This window comes from Delphinus delphis, chromosome 15, assembly GCF_949987515.2.
Source record: "Delphinus delphis chromosome 15, mDelDel1.2, whole genome shotgun sequence".
NCBI classification, from domain to species: Eukaryota; Metazoa; Chordata; class Mammalia; order Artiodactyla; family Delphinidae; genus Delphinus; species Delphinus delphis.
The window spans coordinates 73,678,461-73,697,932 of record NC_082697.1 but is presented as its reverse complement, the minus strand read 5'-3'; positions in this window follow the sequence as shown (position 1 = coordinate 73,697,932).

Below are 19,472 nucleotides of genomic sequence, written 5' to 3'. Positions count from 1 at the left end.
GGTAGTTAAGAAACAAGAACAGGTAGAATTAAGGCCGAGGGGAAGGTGAGGAGGATATTTAGCTGCAGCACTGGACCCCTTCCTGGCCATCAGGAATGACCCCCTGGGCCTCTGTTCCTAAGTTTCACAAAGCACAGGAGACCCACCCAGCACATGGTGGTCCTGAAGATATTTACTCTGAGGCAGCAGCTCCACCTGGGTGAGAAAGCCAGGCTCATGAAGGCTAGTTGCCGTTCAGTAAAGGAAGAAAAGCTGCATGCAATACTAGTGCCTGTGGGGGACTTCTGCTGATAGGCACCGGGCCTGAGGGTGCATCCTTCATCCAGGAGGCAGGCTTGCTCGGAGGGCTAGAAATCAAGAGTACTGGACGGAACCAGACAGACGCAGGCCAGGCTGGTCTCCTACGACTGTCCTCTGTTTCCTAAGTTATCTCAGAGCCGTCTCCTTGAGCAGCTCCCAGAGCAAGTGCCTTCAAACCTTTTAAACCACAACCGCAATAAGTACATTTTACAAAATGACCTAACACATACTTATACATGCATGTAAGTGAAATGGAAATAGGAGTTTCATGAACTGAATGCATGTGATACACTTGGATCTTTTCTATCCTGATGAATGTTTTTATTCATTTTTAAATTGAAGTAACATTGGTTTATCACATTATGTAACTTTCATGTGTACAGCGTTACATTTCTACTGCTGTATACCCTACCACATTCTCACTACCAAATATTTAGTTTCCATCCATCACCATACAGTGATCCCCTTTCCCTAGTTCACCCTCCCCTGTGCTCCTTCCCCTCTGACAACCACTATTTTGTTCTCTGTATCTACATGTTTGTTTGGTTTGGTTTGGTTTGTTCATTTATCTTATGTTTATTTTTTTATATTGCACATATGAGTGAAATCCTATAGCATTTGTTTTTCTGTCTGACTTATTTCACTTAGTATAATAACAAGTTCCACCATGTTGTTGCAAATGGAAAGATTTCCTCTTTTTATGGCTGAGTAGTATTCCATTGTGTCTGTGTGTGTGTGTGTGTGTGTACACATATACACATATATGTACTACATCTTCTTTATCTATTTACCTGTTGATGGGCACTTAGATTGTTACCATATCTTGGCTATAGTAAATAAGGCCTCCATGAACATAGAAGTGCATGTATCTTTTCAAGTTAGTGTTCACATATTCTTTGGCTAATACCCAGAAGTGGGACAGCTGGATCATGTGGTGGTTCTATTCTGAATTTTTTGAGGAATCTCCATATTGTTTTCCATACTGGCTGCACCAATTTACATCCCTACCAACACCGCACAAGGATACCCTTTTCTCCACATCTTCACCAATACTTATTTCTTGACTTTTTAATCATAGCCATTCTAACAGGCATGAGGTGGTATCTCAGTGGGGTTTTGATTTGCATTTCTCTAATAGTGATGTTGAACATCGTTTCATATGCCTGTTGGCCATATGTATGTCTTCACTGGGAAAATGTCTATTCAGCTCCTCTGCCCATTTTTTAATCAAGTTGTTTGTTTTTTGTTATTGTTGAGTTGTATGAGTTCTTTATATATTTTGGATATTAACCCCTCATTGGATATATCATTTGCAAATATCTTCTCTCATTCCATAGGTTGTCTCCCATTTTGTTGATGGTTTCCTTTGCTGTGCAGAGCTTTTTAATTTCATGTAGTCCTGATTGTTTATTTTTGCTCTTGATTCCCTTGCCTGAGGAGACATATCTAAAAAAGATATTGCTAAGACCTGTGTCAGAGCGTATTGCCTATGTTTTCTTCTAGGCGTTTTATGGTTTCAGGTCTTTAATCCATTTTGAGTTGATTTTTGTGTATGGTGTGAGATAGTGGTTTAGTCTTATTTTTTGCACATGACTGTTCAGATTTCCCCACACCATTTATTGATGGTACTATCCTTTCTCCATTGTATGTTCTTTGCTCCTTTGTCAAATATTAGTGTCTATATATGCATGGGTTTATTTCTGGGTTCTCAAATGTATTCCATTGATCTATGTATCTGTTTTTCTGCCAATACCATGCTGTTTTGATTCCTGTGTTTTTGTAATACATTTTGAAATCAGGGAGTGTGATTCCTCCAGCTTTGTTCTTTTTTTTTTCAGGATTGCTTTGGCTATTCAGGGTCTTTTGTTGTTCCACATACATTTTAGAATTTTTTGTTCTACTTCTGTGAGAAATGTCCTTGGGATATTGATAGGGAATGCATTGAATGTGTAGATTATATATATGTCCTTATCACCTAAGACAATGTTAATTCTTCTAATCCAAGAGCACAGATATCTTTCCATTTATTTGTGTCTTCTTTAATTTCTTTTAATAATGTCTTATAGTTTTCAGTGTACAGGTCTTTCATCTCCTTTTTTGCAATTGTAAATGGGATTGTTTTCTTAATTTCTCTTTCTTCTAGCTCATTGCTAATGTATAGAAGTGCAGTAGATTTTTATATGTTGATTTTACTGTATTTATTATTTCTAATAGATTTTTGGTGGAGTCGTTAGGGTTTTCTATATATAAAATCATGTCATCCTCAAACAGTGATGGTTTCACTTCTTCCTTTCCAATTTGGATGTCTTTTTTTTTTTTTTTTTTTACTAATTGCTCTGGGTAGTACTTCCAATACTAAGTTGAGTAAGAGTGGCAAGAGTGAGCATATTATTCTTCTTCCTGATTTTAGAGGGATAGCTTTCAGTTTTTCACCATTGACTTAGCTGTGGGTTTATGACATATGGCCTTTATTACACTGACATACATTCCTTCTATACCCACTTTATTGAGAGTTTTTAATCATAAATTGGCATTGAATCTTGTCAGATGATTTTTCTGCATCTGAGATGCATATGAGATGATCATGTGGTTTTTATCCTTCATTTTGTTAATGTGCTGTATCATGTTGATTGATTTGCAGGTGTTGAACTATCCTTGCATCTCTGGGGTAAATACCACTTGATTATGGTGTGTGATCCTTTTAATGTATTGTTGTATTTGGTTTGCTAATATTTTGTTGAGGATTTTTGTATCTGTGTCTATCAGAGATACTGGCCTGTAATTTTCTTTATTGTGTGTTGTCCTTGTCTGGTTTTGGCTTCATAAAATAAGTTAGGAAGTGTTCCCTCCTCTTCAGTTTTTTGGAAGAGTTTGAGAAGGGTAGGTATTAAATCTTCTTGGAATTCACCTGTAAAGCTGTCTTGTCCTGGACTTTTGTTTTGGGGGGCTTTTTGTTTACTGTTTCAATCTTTGTACTAGTGATTAGTCTATTCAGATTTTCTATTTCTTCATGAGTCAGTCTTGGGAAATTGTATTATTCTAAGAATTTGTCCATTTCTTCTAGGTTGTACAATTTCTTTGGCTTATAACTGTTCGTAATATTCTCTTATAATCCTTTATATTTCTGTGCTATTCATTGTTATTTCTCCTCTTGTTTCTGATTTTATTTATTACAGAATTCTCTCTTTTGCTTAGTGAGGCTAGCTAAGAATTTGTTAATTTTGTTTATCTTTTTAAAAAAATAGCTCTTAGTTTCATTGATCTTTTCTATTGTCTTTTTACCTTCTATTTCATTTATTCCTCTTTTTTTAATAGATCTTTATTGGAGTATAATTGCTTCACAATACTGTGTTAGTTTCTGTTGTACACCAGAGTGAATCAGCCATATGCATACACACGTCCCCATATCCCCTCCCTCTTGAGCCTCCCTCCCATCCTCCCTATCCCACCCCCCTAGGTCATCACAAAGCACTGAGCTCATCTCCCTGTGCTATGCTACTGCTTCCCACTAGTAAACTATTTTACATTTGATAGTGTATATATGTTGATGCTACTCTCACTTCACCCCAGCTTCCCCTTCCCACCCTGTGTCCTCAAGTCCATTCTCTATGTCTACATCATTATGCCTGCCCTGAAACTAGGTTCATCAGTTCATCATCATTTTTTTTTTTAGATTCCCTATATATGTGTTAGCATACGGTATTAGTTTTTCTCTTTCTGACTTACTTCACTCTGCATGACAGTCTCTAGGTCCATCTACCTCACTACAAATAACTCAGTTTCATTTCTTTTTATGGCTGAGTAATATTCCGTTGTATATATGTGCCACATCTTCTTTATCCATTCACCTGTTGATGGACGTTTAGGTTGGTTCCATGTCCTTGCTATTGTAAATAGTGCTGCAATGAACATTGTGGTACATGTCTCTTTTTGAATGATGGTTTTCTCAGGGTATATTTCATTTATTTCTTTTCTTTATTATTTCCTTCTATCTACTGACTTTGGATTTCACTTGTTCTTATTTCTCTAGTCCTTTAGGTATAAGTTTAGATTGTTTCTTTTTAATATTTATTTATTTATTTGGTTGCGCCAGGTCTTAGTTGAGGAACGCAGGCTCCATAGTTGTGGCATACAAATTCTTATTTGCAGCATACATGTGGGATCTAGTTCCCTGACCAGGGATTGAACCTAGCCCCCTGCATTGGGAGTGTGGAGTCTTATCCACTGCCCCACCAGGGAAGGCCCAAGGTTAGATTGTTTATTTGAGATTTTTCTTCTTTCTTGAGGTAGACCTGTACTGCTATAAATTTCCCTCTGAGTACTGCTTTTGCTGCATCCTATAGATTTTGGTGTGTTGTACTTTCATTTGTATTTGGGTAATTTTTTATTTCCCCTTTGATTTATTCATTGACCCAATAGTTGTTTTATAGCATGTTGTTCAGCCTCCACATATTTATAATTTTTCCACTTTTCTTCTTGTAGCTGATTTCTAGTTTCATACCACTGTGACTGGAAAAGATGCTTAGTATGATTTCAGTCTTCTTAAACTTACTGAGACCTGTTTTGTGTCCCAACATATAGTCTATCCTTGAGAAAGTTCCTTGTTGCCTTTCTGTCTGGACAATCTATCCATTGATGTAAATGGGGTATTAAAGTCCTCTACTATTTTTGTGTTGCTGTCAATTTCTCCCTTTAGGTCTATTAAGCACTTTTTTATATGTTTTGGTATCTCTGTATTAGATACATATATATTAATTACTGTTATGTCTTCTTGATGAATTGTCCCCTTTATCATTATACATTGTCTATGTTTGTCTCTTGTTACCTTTTTTGGCTTTAAGTGTATTTTGTCTGATGTAGGTATGGCTACACCCACTTTCTTTGGGCTTCCATTTCCTTGAAGTATCATCTTCCATCCCTTTGCTTTTAGCCTGTGTTTCTCTTTTTTAAATTTTATTTATTTATTTATTTATTTTTGGCTGTGTTGGGTCATCGTTGCTGCACGCAGGCTTTCTCTAGTTGCGGCGAGTGGGGGCTACTCTTTGTTGCAGTGCGCGGGCTTCTCATTACAGTGGCTTCCCTCATTGTGGAGCACAGGCTCTAGGCACATGGGCTTCAGTAGTTGTGGCACGTGGGCTCTAGAGCACAGGCTCAGTAGTTGTGGTGCACAGGCTTAGTTGCTCCATGGCATGTGGGATCTTCCCGGGCCAGGGATTGAACCTGTGTCCCCTGCATTGGCAGGCGGATTCTCAATCACTGCGCCACCAGGGAAGCCCAAGCCTGTGTTTCTCTTTAGAGCTGAGGTTAGTCTCCTGGAGGCAGCATATAGTTGCATCTTGTTTTTTAATCCATCCAGCCACTCTGTGTCTTTTGACTGGTGAATTCAATCCATTTACATTTCGGGCGATTATTGATAGATAAGGACTTAGTACCACCATTTTATCTTTTCTGGTTGCTGTGCACCTTTGCTGTTGCCTTTTCATTGTGTTTCTCTCTGCCATTTTGGTTTGGTGGGTTTTTTATGATGTTTTCTTAGTTTCTTCTTTTTTAATGCTTTGTGTCTCTTATTTATATTTTGTGGCTATCATGGGATTTTTATAAAATGTTCTATAAAATAGTTCTTTTTCTGCTGATAACATCTTATGTTCATTTACCTATATAGGTTCTGTCCTTTCCTTTTTCCCTTTTGTGTTTTTCTTGTCTCAAATTATCCCTTTTTATTCTGTGAGTATGTTACCAAATTGAAGTAGCTATAGTTATTTTTCTACTCCCCTCTTTTAACCTTTATGCTATAATATAGTGTTTAAAAACCACTTCTGATACAGAGTTGCAATTTTCTGATTGTCTATCACCTTAATCAATGTTTTGTGTAGTTTTGCCTTTTTGTTTCTGGTAGAATTTCTTCTAACATTTCTTGTAAGATAGGTCTAATGTTGATGAATTCTCTCAGCTTTTGTTTGTCTGGAAAAGTCTTTCTTTCTCCTCCACATCTGAATGATAACTTTGCTGGATAGGGTATTCTTGTGTGGCAGTTTTCATCTTTCAGTATTCTGAGAATGTCATTCCATTCCCTCTGGGCCTGCAGAGTTTCTGCTGACAAATCTGCTCATAGCCTAACAGGAGCTCCTTTGTAGGTTACCATCCTTTTTTCCTTGGTTGCCTTGAAAATTCTTTGTCATTGAATTTTGACAATTTTAATGTAATGTGTCTTGTAAAAGGCCTTTTTGCATTGAGGTTATTAGGTGTTCTCTTAGCTTCATGAACTTATATATCCAGTTCCTTCCCCAGGTTTGGGAAGTTCTCAGCTATTATTTCTTTAAATAAACTCTCTGATCCCTTCTCCCTCTCTTCTCCTTCTGGGACACCCATTACCCTAATGTTACCCTTCCTAAAAGAATTGAATATCTCTCATAGAATTTCCTCATTTTTTAATATCTTATTTCTCTTTCCTCTTCTACTTATATCATTTCTAGGTTTGTATCTTTGAGCTCACTAATTCTCTCTTCCATATGGTCTGCTCTATTTCCAATGCTTTCTGATGCATTCTTCATCTCATTTACTGAGTTCTTCAGCTCCTGAATTTCTGTTTGGTTCTTTTTCGAATTTCACTCTCCTGGGTAAAGTATTGCTTCTGTTCATTAGTGTTATTCCTGAGCTCATTGCACTGCCTTTCTGAGTTTCTTGTATCTTACTGAGTTTATTCCTGGCAGTTATTTTGAATTTTAGATCACAATATTCCATCAGTTTAAGATTGGTTTTTGGAGAATTGTAAGTTTCATTTTGTGGCACGGTGTTACTGTGGTTCTTCATGGTGCTTGATGAGTTGTCCCTCTGCTGGTGCGTTTGAAATAACAAAAGCGTTTTTATTTGACTCTAAAGAATCATCCGGTAAAAATTTGGAGGCCATTCTTTTGTTTCTCAGTAGGTGGCGCTATAGCACAAGTTTTTGGTTTCTCTTACCTGAGCTGCTTCTGTTCATATTTGAGAGTTTGCACTTTCCACTGTCCACAGCCTCTGTCAGAGGTGTTGCCCTGTGCCCTTGCTGTTGCTTCTTGTGCCTCTGGGGTCTTAGGTACCTAGCTGCTCTCAGTGACTCTGGCATCACTGCCTAGGGCACTTGGATAGTGAGCTCTTTTTGCCATGACTGAGATCCCCTGATTCACAGGCTCTGCTGCAGCTGGGGGGTTGTGAGGGTGAGGAGGTAGCCAGGATAGTGGGGGCACCTCTGCTGCCTCCAGTGTTGTAAGGTTTGTAGGTTCCACCACTGTGGGGCATGGGAGTCGGGGCCAGAGTTGTGGGCGCCTCAGCAGCTGGAAGAATGGGTCCCAGGCTCCACTGCCACTGCTTCCTAGTTACCTGTGGCCACAGATGCCTTTTTGCTGCCTGAAGGCTGGAGTCATGTGCACCGCCTCCCCTGATGCTACCAGATTCTCTGGTGCTGTGGGTTTAGCCGTCCTAGCCAGAAGACAAGGGCTGCAGACACCACCTCCAGGTTCCCTGGCTCCACATCCTCTATGTGTTCCAGTCCACCCACCTTTAGACGCACAGACGTGTGGAATTCTCTGGAACCTTGTTGGGCAGAGGTATCTTTGTTGAGCTGTAGATGTTCTACTGGGTGTAGAGTGAAAAGGAGAGGCAGAGGGAGTGTTTCAATCGGGCGTGGTGCTGACGTCACTCTGCCCCCATTCTACATTTTGCCTCTATGGTTCTGACTATTCTAAGCTCTGCACACAAGTGGAATCATGTAGTATTTGTCTTTTGGGAACTGGCATATCTTCCTTAGCGAAATGTCCTCAAGGTTCCTCCACTTTGTAGTGTATGTCAGAATTTCCTTCTTTTTAGATGATGGATATTTCATTGTATTATACGTCACACTTGGGTTGCTTCCACAGATTTCCCGGTCCCAGAGTCCCAATGCACAGCAGCATATAAAGGTTCAGAGACATGCAGGAGACAGGAAACCGTGTTTATAAATTTTAAGCGTATGTCTGTGTATAGGCAGAGACAAGGACTCCTCCTCCTCTCTTTATTTATGTATTTTTTTTTTGCGGTACGCGGGCCTCTCACTGTTGCGGCCTCTCCCGTTGCGGAGCACAGGCTCCGGACGCGCAGGCTCAGCGGCCATGGCTCACGGGCCCAGCCGCTCCGCGGCATGTGGGATCTTCCTGGACTGGGGCACGAACCCGTGTCCCCCTGCATCGGGAGGCGGACTCTCAACCACTGCGCCACCAGGGAAGCCCCAGCCCCTCTTAATTTTTAAGTGTATCGTATAGTATTGTTAACTGTATGCACATTGTTATACAACAGATCCCAATAATTTTTTTCATCTCGCATGACAAACTATTGTAAACAGTGCTGCAATGAACATAGGGGTGCATATATCTTTTCAAATTAGTGCTTTAGAATTCTTTGGGTAAATACCCACAAGTGTGATAGCTGGATCACATGGTAGTTCTTTTCTTAATTTTTTGATGAATCTCCATGCTGTTTCCATAGTAGTAACACCAAATCACATTCCCACCAACACTGTAGGAGGGGCTCCCTTTTTTCCATATCCTCACCAGCGCTTGTTATTTCTTGCCTATTTGATAATACCCATTCTAACAAGCATGAGGTGATCGCTAATTGGGGTTTTGATTTGCACCTGCCTAATAATTAATGATGTTGAACATCGTTTCCTGTGTGGGAGAATCGACAGAATTCAAGGGAGGATGGAGACATAGTCTTGGAACAGACAGGAATCTGGCACCTTTGGGGGGGACAGTCAATAGTAGGAACTGCTCAACAGTCCTGCCTTGGAGCTACTGCCAGAGTGGCTTTAGCCGTTTTTCTGCCCTGTGTCACTGCCTTTGAGATGTGCAGTCCCGTGACAGATATACTGACCAGCTACATGTAGATCACACGTCAAGCTCTTGGCTGGGAGAGGGGAGAGAAAGTGACCAGTGAGGGGACCACATGGGTTTCTATAGCAGAATAGCAGGTGACTTGGATTTGCCGTCCCAGCAAGACGACACACAGTGGCAGAGAGGCGTTCCACTTTGGGAAATGACACTTTCTCCACATGAGCATTATACAGCACTCATCAGCAAAATATCTTTGGGCGCCTACAAGGGATATGGTAGAAAACAAAACCAAGAGAGTCCCTGCCGTCGTAGAAGACGGCAAAATAAACGAGTGTGGTGGTGGTCTTAGAACATGGCCCCAGTTCTCTGGCGCTCCTCTCAGGCAGAGGTGGAGTTGATACCTCTCCGCCCTGAGTCTGGGCGGGCCTGGGGTTGCTTCAGCCAATAGAGAACGGCACAAGTGACCTCCCAGACTAGCTCATAAAAGGCCATGTCTCTCGGAACACTTGCTCTTCTGACTCCTCTTGCGGGCGCACCTGTAAATGAGCTCAGAAGCGCATACCAGGTGGAAAAGCCACATGGTGGCACTGTACTCACAGTCCCAGGTGAGCATCGTCTTCCAATGAGCACAGCGCAGGAATCCAGACACGTGATTCTAGCCCCCAGCCATCAAGGTCACCCCCGACATCGTGGCACAGAGACAATTCATCCTTGCTGTGCCCTGTCCAAATTCTGACCCACAGAATTCGTGAGCACCGCAAAATGGCTATTGCCTCACCAAGTTTGGGATGGTTTGTTATGTAGCAGTATATATTCAGAACAAGCAAATATATAACGTTAGTGTTATGCAACAGCAGTGTTAAAAAGAAAAGCAGGGGAGGGGAAGTGCTGACGAGGAAAGTGGCAAATGAAGTGACTTCAGCCAAAGCTGTTAAGGAAGAAAAAAAGCGAGCCAGGACGAGGGGCAGAGCAAGAACTGAGAACCGTGACTTGTGGCGTCCAGGAGGGTGTAAAGCTGCCGAGCACTGCTTGCCTCGGGCTCACAGCTTCCCAGGGTGGCCCCTTCCCACCAGAGAACCACACATTGTGGCTCCTACATTCAGGCCAGCTGCTTCTCTGGGAGAACTCAACCAAATTTTTATAATTGATTTTTGTTTAATCCTGGGTAATTTAAGGGATCTTTACGGGCACTTTTGACCAAAGGCAATATTCCTACCCACTTTTTAATTTACTTTTTTGCACAGGGTATAAAATTTGAAAGGTACAAAAGTTCCAGAGCAAAAAGTCTCCCTCCCACTCCTCTCCCCACCCCACCCAGTTACCCTCCCGCTGAGGCAACTCTCTTACCAGTTTTTGGGGGGCGTCTTTCTAGAAGCGGTCTCAGCATTTACAATCAAACAATAGCAAACAATACCTATCATTCTACGACTTGATTTTTTTTCACTTATGTCTCAGAGTTTTCTCCAGATCATTCCATAGACATGTTTCTCATTCTTTAACACTTTTTCTTTTTTGCATTGGAATAATTTTAGTTTTACAGAAAAATTGCAAAGACAATATACAGTTACTATACACCCTTCACCCAGCTTCCCCTGATATTAACATCTAACAACTGTGGCACATTTATCAAAACTAAGAAGTTATCATTAGTACAATACTATTAATGAAATGACATAATTTATTCCAGTTTCACCAATTTGTCCACTGACAGTATTTTTCTGTTCCGGAACCCAACCCAGGGTACCATAACACCTAATCATCGTGTCCCCTTCGTCTTTTCCAATCTGTGACAATTTCTCAATCTATTTGTATTTTTAGGACCTTAACACTTTTGAAGAATACTGGCTAAGTATTTTATAGAATGTCCTTCCATTTTTCTGATATTTTCTCATGATTAGAATGGGGTTGTAGGTTTCTGGAAAGAATATTCAGAGTGAAGTACCCTTCTCAATGCATCATATTAGGGCGTTAACAGCATGACATTAATGGCGATATAACTTTAATCAGTAGGTTAAGATTGCATCTGCCAGGTTTCTCCACTGTAAAGTTATTATTTTTTTCCTTTCTGAGCTCTATTCCTTGGAAGTGGGTCACTCAGTCCAGATCACACACCAGGGGAAAGTAATTAAGCTCCATCTCCCAGAAGGGGGCAGGGATAATTTACACATATTATTTGGAATTCTTCTGTGTGGAAGATTTGTCCCTTCTCCCCCATTTATTCGTCATTCAGTCATGTTTTAAAATTTGAAATATAATTGATTTACAATATTAGTTTCAGATGTACAACATAGTGATTCAAAAAATTTATAGTTTATACTCCACTTAAAGTTCTTATAAAATGTTGGCTGTATTCCCTGTGCTGTACATTACATCTTTGTAGCTTATTTTTCTTCTATGCAGTAGTTTGTGCCTCTTAATCCTCTAAACCCCTTCCCTCTCCCCACTGGTAACCACTAGTTTGTTCTCTGTATCTGTGAGTCTGTTTCTGATTTGTTCATATTCATTCATCAGTTTTGTTTTTTTAGATTCCAAATATAAGTGGTAACATACAGAATTTGTCTTTCTCTGTCTGACTTATTTCACTAAATATAATACCCTCCAGGTCCATCTATGCTGTTGTAATGGCAAATTTTCATTTTTTTATTGCTGTGTAATATCCTACTGTGTGTGTGTGTGTGTGTATATATATATATATATATATATATATATCACATCTTCTTCATTCATTTGTTGGTAGACACTTAGGTTGCTTCCATTTCTTGGCTATTGTAAATAACGGTGCTATGAACATTGGGGTGCACGTATCTTCTTGAATTACTGTTTTCCTTTTCTTCAGATATATGCCCAGCAGTGGGATTGCTGGATCATATGGTAGTTCTATTCTTAGTTTTTTGAGGAACCTCCATACTGCTTTCAACAGTGGTTGCACCAATTTACATTCCTACCAATAGTGTACAAGGGTTCCCTTTTCCCACATCCTCACCAACATTTCTTATTTATGGTCTTTTTGATGATAGCCATTCTGATGGGTGTGAGGTGATATCTCATTGTGGGTTTGATTTGCATTTCTCTGGTGATTAGCAATATTGAGCATCTTTTCATGTGTCTGTTGGCCATCTGTATGTCTTCTTTGGAAAAATGTCTATTCAGGTCTTCTGCCCATTTTTATTTTTTTATTTTTTATTTTTTTTTCTTTTCCGATTTGGATTCCTTTTATTTCCTTTTCTTCTCTGATTGCTGTGGCTACAACTTCCAAAACTATGTTGAATAAGAGTGGTGAGAGTGGGCAACCTTGTCTTGTTCCTGATCTTAGTGGAAATGCTTTCAGTTTTTCACCATTGAGGACGATGTTGGCTGTGGGTTTGTCATATATGGCCTTTATTATGTTGAGGAAAGTTCCCTCTATGCCTACTTTCTGCAGGGTTTTTATCATAAATTGGTGTTGAATTTTGTCAAAAGCTTTCTCTGCATCTATTGAGATGATCATATGGTTTTTCTCCTTCAATTTGTTAATATGGTGTATCACGTTGATTGATTTGCGTATATTGAAGAATCCTTGCATTCCTGGAATAAACCCCACTTGATCATGGGGTATGATCCGTTTAATGTGCTGTTGGATTCTGTTTGCTAGTATTTTGTTGAGGATCTTTGCATCTATGTTCATCAGTGACATTGGCCTGTAGTTTTCTTTCTTTGTGACATCCTTGTCTGGTTTTGGTATCAGGGTGATGGTGGCCTCGTAGAATGAGTTGGGGAGTGTTCCTCCCTCTGCTATATTTTGGAAGAGTCTGAGATGGATAGGTGATAGCTCTTCTCTAAATGTTTGATAGAATTCGCCTGTGAAGCCATCTGGTCCTGGGCTTTTGCTTGTTGGAAGATTTTTAATCACAGTTTCAATTTCAGTGCTTGTGATTGGTCTGTTCATATTTTCTATTTCTTCCTGATTCAGTCTTGGCAGGTTGTGCCTTTCTAAGAATTTGTCCATTTCTTCCAGGTTGTCCATTTTATTGGCATAGAGTTGCTTGTAGTAATCTCTCATGATCTTTTGTATTTCTGCAGTGTCAGTTGTTACTTCTCCTTTTTCATTTCTAATTCTATTGATTTGAGTCTTCTCCCTTTTTTTCTTGATGAGTCTGGCTAATGGTTTATCAATTTTGTTTATCCTTTCAAAGAACCAGCTTTTAGTTTTATTGATCTTTGCTACCGTTTCCTTCATTTCTTTTTCATTTATTTCTGATCTGATTTTTATGATTTCTTTCCTCCTGCTAATTTTGGGGTTTTTTTGTTCTTCTTTCTCTAATTGCTTTAGGTGCAAGGTTAGGTTGTTTATTCGAGATGTTTCCTGTTTCTTAAGGTAAGATTGTATTGCTATAAACTTCCCTCTTAGAACTGCTTTTGCTGCATCCCATAGATTTTGAGTCGTCATGTCTCCATTGTCATTTGTTTCTAGGTATTTTTTGATTTCCTCTTTGATTTCTTCAGTGATCACTTCGTTATTAAGTAGTGTATTGTTTAGCCTCCATGTGTTTGTATTTTTTACAGATCTTCTCCTGTAATTGATATCTAGTCTCATAACGTTGTGGTTGGAAAAGATACTTGATACAATTTCAATTTTCTTAAATTTACCAAGGCTTGATTTGTGACCCAAGATATGATCTATCCTGGAGAATGTTCCATGAGCACTTGAGAAAAATGTGTATTCTGTTGTTTTTGGATGGAATGTCCTATAAATATCAATTAACTCCATCTCGTTTAATGTATCATTTAAAGCTTGTGTTTCCTTATTTATTTTCATTTTGGATGATTTGTCCATTGGTGAAAGTGGGGTGTTAAAGTCCCCTACTATGAATGTGTTACTGTCGATTTCCCCTTTTATGGTTGTCAGTATTTGCCTTATGTATTAAGGTGCACCTATGTTGGGTGCATAAATATTTACAATTGTTATATCTTCCTCTTGGATCGATCCCTTGATCATTATGTAGTGTCCTTCTTTGTCTCTTCTAATAGTCTTTGTTTTAAAGTCTATTTTGTCTGATATGAGAATTGCTACTCCAGCTTTCTTTTGGTTTCCATTTGCATGAAATACCTTTTTCCATCCCCTTACTTTCAGTCTGTATGTGTCTCTAGGTCTGAAGTGGGTCTCTTGTAGACAGCAAATATATGGGTCTTGTTTTTGTATCCATTCAGCCAATCTGTGTCTTTTGGTGGGAGCATTTAGTCCATTTACATTTAAGGTAATTATCGATATGTGTGTTCCCATTCCCATTTTCTTAATTGTTTTGGGTTCGTTATTGTAGGTCTTTTCCTTCTTTTGTGTTTCTTGCCTAGAGAAGTTCCTTTAGCAGTTGTTGTAGAGCTGGTTTGGTGGTGCTGAACTCTCTCAGCTTTTGCTTGTCTGTAAAGGTTTTAATTTCTCCATCAAATCTGAATGAGATCCTTGCTGGGTAATCTTGGTTGCAGGTTTTTCTCCTTCAACACTTTCAATATGTCCTGCCACTCTCTTCTGGCTTGCAGAGTTTCTGCTGAAAGATCAGCTGTTAACCTTATGGGGATTCCCTTGTGTGTTATTTGTTGTTTTTCCCTTGCTGCTTTTAATATGTTTTCTTTGTATTTAATTTTTGACAGTTTGATTAATATGTGTCTTCGCGTGTTTCTCCTTGGATTTATCCTGTATGGGACTCTCTGTGCTTCCTGGACTTGATTAACTATTGCCTTTCCCATATTAGGGAAGTTTTCAACTATAATCTCTTCAAATATTTTCTCAGTCCCTTTCTTTTTCTATTCTTCTTCTGGAACCCCTATAATTCGAATGTTGGTGCATTTAATGTTGTCCCAGAGGTCTCTGAGACTGTCCTCAGTTCTTTTCATTCTTTTTTCTTTATTCTGCTCTGCAGTAGTTATTTCCACTATTTTATCTTCCAGGTAACTTATCCGTTCTTCTGCCTCAGTTATTCTGCTATTGATCCCATCTAGAGTACTTTTAATTTCATTTATTGTGTTGTTCATCGTTGCTTGTTTCATCTTTAGTTCTTCTAGGTCCTTGTTAACTGATTCTTGCATTTTGTCCATTCTATTGTCCATTCTATCTCCAAGATTTCGGATCAACCTTACTATCATTATTCTGAATTCTTTTTCAGGTAGACTGCCTATTTCCTCTTCATTTGTTAGGTCTGGTGGGTTTTTATCTTGCTCCTTCATCTGCTGTGTGTTTTTCTGTCTTTTCATTTTGCTTATCTTACTGTGTTTGGGGTCTCCTTTTTTGCAGGCTGAAGGTTCATAGTTCCTGTTGTTTTTTGTGTCTGTCCCCAGTGGCTAAAGTTGGTTCAGTGGGTTGTGTAGGCTTCCTGGTGGAGGGTACTAGTGCCTGTGTTCTGGTGGATGAGGCTGGATCTTGTCTTTCTGGTGGGCAGGTCCACGTCTGGTGGTGTGTTTTGGGGTGTCTGTAGACTTATTATGATTTTGGGCAGCCTCTCTGCTAATGGGTGGGGTTGTGTTCCTGTCTTGCTAGTTGTTTGGCATAGGATGTCCAGCACTGTAGCTTGCTGGTCGTTGAGTGAAGCTGGGTGCTGGCGTTGAGATGGAGATCTCTCGGAGATTTTTGCTGTTTGATATTATGTGCAGCTGGGAGGCCTCTTGTGGACCAGTGTCCTGAAGTTGGCTCTCCCACCTCAGAGGCACAGCACTGACTCCTGGCTGCAGCACCAAGAGCCTTTCATCCACAGGGCTCCTTAATTTGGGATGATTCGTTGTCTATTCAGGTATTCCACAGATGCAGGGTATATCAAGTTGATTGTGGAGCTTTAATCCGCTGCTTCTGAGGCTGCTGGGAGAGATTTCCCTTTCTCTTCTTTGTTCTCACAGTTCCCAGGGGCTCAGCTTTGGATTTGGCCCCGCCTGTGCGTGTAGGTCGCCGGAGGGCGTCTGTTCTTTGCTCAGACAGGACGGGGTTAAAGGAGCCGCTGATTCGGAGGCTCTGGCTCACTCAGGCCGGGGGGGTAGGGAGGGTCACGGAGTGTGGGGCGGGCCTGAGGCGGCAGAGGCCGGCGTGACGTTGCAGCCTGTGGCGAGCCGTGCGTTCTCCCGGGGGAGTTGTCCCTGGATCCCGGGACCCTGGCAGTGGTGGGCTGCACAGGCTCCCCGGAAGGGCGTGTGGCTAGTGACCTGTGTTCGCACACAGGCCTCCTGGTGGCGGCAGCAGCGGCCTTAGCGTCTCATGTCTCTCTGGGCTCCGCACTTTTAGCCGCGGCTCGCGCCCGTCCCTGGAGCTCTCTCAAGCAGCGTTCTTAATCCCCTCTCCTCGTGCACCAGGAAACAAAGAGGGACGTAAAAGTCTCTTGCCTCTTCGGCAGGTCCAGACTTTTCCCCGGCCTCTCTCCCGGCTAGCCGCGGTGCACTAACGCCCTGCAGGCTGTGTTCACGCCGCCAACCTCAGTCCTCTCCCGGCGCTCCGACAAAAGCTGGAGCCTCAGCTCCCAGTCCCGCCCGCCCCGGCGGGCGAGCAGACACGCCTCTCGGCTGGTGAGTGCCGGTCGGCCCGATCCTCTGCGCTGGAATCTCTCCGCTTTGCCCTCCGCACCCCTGTTGCTGTGCTCTCCTCCGCGGCTCCCAAGCTCCCCCTCTCCGCCTCCCGACGTCTCCACCCGCGAAGGGGCTTCCTAGTGTGTGGACACTTTTCCTCCTTCACAGCTCTCTCCCGCTGGTGCAGCACCCGTCCCTATCCTTTTATCTCTGTTTAGTTTTTTCTTTTGCCCTAACCAGGTACGTGGGGGGTTCCTTGCCTTTTGGGAGGTCTGAGGTCTTCTGCCAGCGTTCAGTAGGTGCTCCGTAGGAGTTGTTCCACGTGTAGATGTATTTCTGGTGTATCTGTGGGGAGGAAGGTGATCTCCGCGTCTTACTCTTCCGCCATCTTCCCGGAAGTCAATTCTACTTACTTCTAAGTTCTCAGGAGATGCCTCCCTTCTGCCCATTTTTAAAATCAGGTTATTTTTTTGTTTGATACTGAATTAAATAAACTGTTTATATATTTTGGATGTTAACTCCTTATCAGTCATATCATTTGCAAATATTTTCTCCCATTCAGTAGGCTGTCTTTTTGTATTGTCAAGAGTTTCCTTTGCTGTGCAAAAGCTTTTAAGTGTAATTAGGTCCCATTTGTTTATTTTTTCTTTTGTTTCTTTTGCCTTAGGAGACAGATCTAAAAGAATATTGCTATGATTTATGACAAAGAGTATTCTGCCTACATTTTCTTCTAGGAGTTTTATGGTTTCCAGTCTTAAGTTTAGGTCTTTAATCCATTTTGAGTTTATTTTTGTATATGATGTGAGAAAATGTTCGAATTTCATTGATTTATATGTACCTGTCCAGTTTTCCCAGCACAACTTATTGCATAGACTGTCTTTTCCCCATTGTATATTTTTGCTTCCTTTCTCATAGATCAATTAGCTATACGTGTGTGAGTTTGTATCTGGGCTGTCTATTCTATTCCATTGATCTGTGTGTCTGTTTTTGTGCCAGTACTTTACTGTTTTGATTACTGTAGCTTTGTAGTATAGTTTGAAGTCAGGGAGTGTTATACCAACAGCTCTGTTCTTTCTCAAGATTGCTTTGGCTATTTGAGGTCTTTTGTGTTTCCATACAAATTTTAGAATTATTTATTCTAGTTCTGTGAAATATGCCATTGGTATTTTGATAGAGATTGCATTGAATCTGTAGATTGCCTTGGGTGGTATGATCATTTTAGCAATATTGGTTATTCTAGTCCATGAACACATTATACTTTTCCATCTGTGTGTGTCGTCTTCAATTTCAGTCTTATAGTGTAACATCCTGAAAATGCTCCAAGTGTGCTTGAAAAGAATGTGTAATCTGCTGCTACTGTGTGGAGTTAACTGAATAAACATCAGGTTCAATTTTTTTTTTTTTCTGTGGTACGCGGGCCTCTCACTGTTGTGGCCTCTTCTGTTGCGGAGCACAGGCTCCGGACGCGCAGGCTCAGAGGCCATGGCTCACGGGCCTAGCCACTCCGCGGCATGTGGGATTTTCCCGGACTGGGGCACGAACCCATGTCCCCTGCATCGGCAGGCGGACTCAACCACTGCACCACCAGGGAAGCCCCAGGTTCAATTTTTGATAGTGTTTTTCAACTCTTCCATTTCTTATTGATTTTATGTCCAGTTATCCTAATAATTTTTGAGAGTGTGGTATGGAAATTTCCAAGTATAATTTTTGAACAAACTGTCTTTTTCTCCATGTAGCTGTTCAGTTTTCCCAGGACCACATATTGAAGAGAATGTCTTTTCCCCATTGTGTTTTCTTGTATCCTTTGTTATAGATAAATTGGCCATAAGTGCATGGGTTTATTTCTGGGCTCTCTATCATGTTCCATTGATCTATGTGTCTGTTTTTGTGCCAGTACTATACTGTTCTGATTACTGTAGGTTTGCAGTACAGTCTGCAGTCAGAGAGCATGATACCTCCAGCTTTGTTTGTTTGTTTTCCCTCAAGATTGCTTTGACTATTTGGGGTCTTTTATGGTTCCATATAAATTTTAGGATTATTTGTTCTAGGCCTGTGAAAAATGTCATGGGTATTTTGATAGGAATTGCATTAAATCTGTAGATTGCTTTGGGTAGTAAGGACACTTTAACAATATTAATTCTTCCAATCTATGATCACAGGACATCTTTCCATTTCATGTCATCTTTCAGTTTCCTTCATCAATATTTTATAGTTTTCAGAGTATAGGTCTTTCACCTTGTTAGTTAAGTTTATTCCTAGGTCTATATTCTGTTTGATGTGATTTTAAATGGAATTGTTTTCTTGTTTTCTCTTTCTGATAGTTGATTATTAGTGTATAGAAAAGCAACAGATTTCTATATATTAATCTTATTTTTGAATTTTATTTTTTTATACAGCAGGTTATTAGTCATCAATTTTATACACATCAGTGTATACATGTCAATCCCAATCGCCCAATTCAACACACCACCATCACACCACCCCGCGCCGCTTTCTCCCTTGGTGTCCATACGTTTGTCCTCTACATCTGTGTCTCAATTTCTGCCCTGCAAACTGGTTCATCTGTAAAATTTTTCTAGGTTCCACGTATATACAATAATATACAATATTTGTTTTCCTCTTTCTGTCTTACTTCACGTTGTATGACAGTGTCTAGATCCATCCATGTCTCAACAAATGACCCAATTTTGTTCCTTTTCATGGATGAGTAATATTCCATTGTATATATGTACCACATCTTCTTTATCTATTTGTCTGTTGAAGGGCATTTAGGTTGCTTCCATGACCTGGCTATTGTAAATAGTGCTGCAA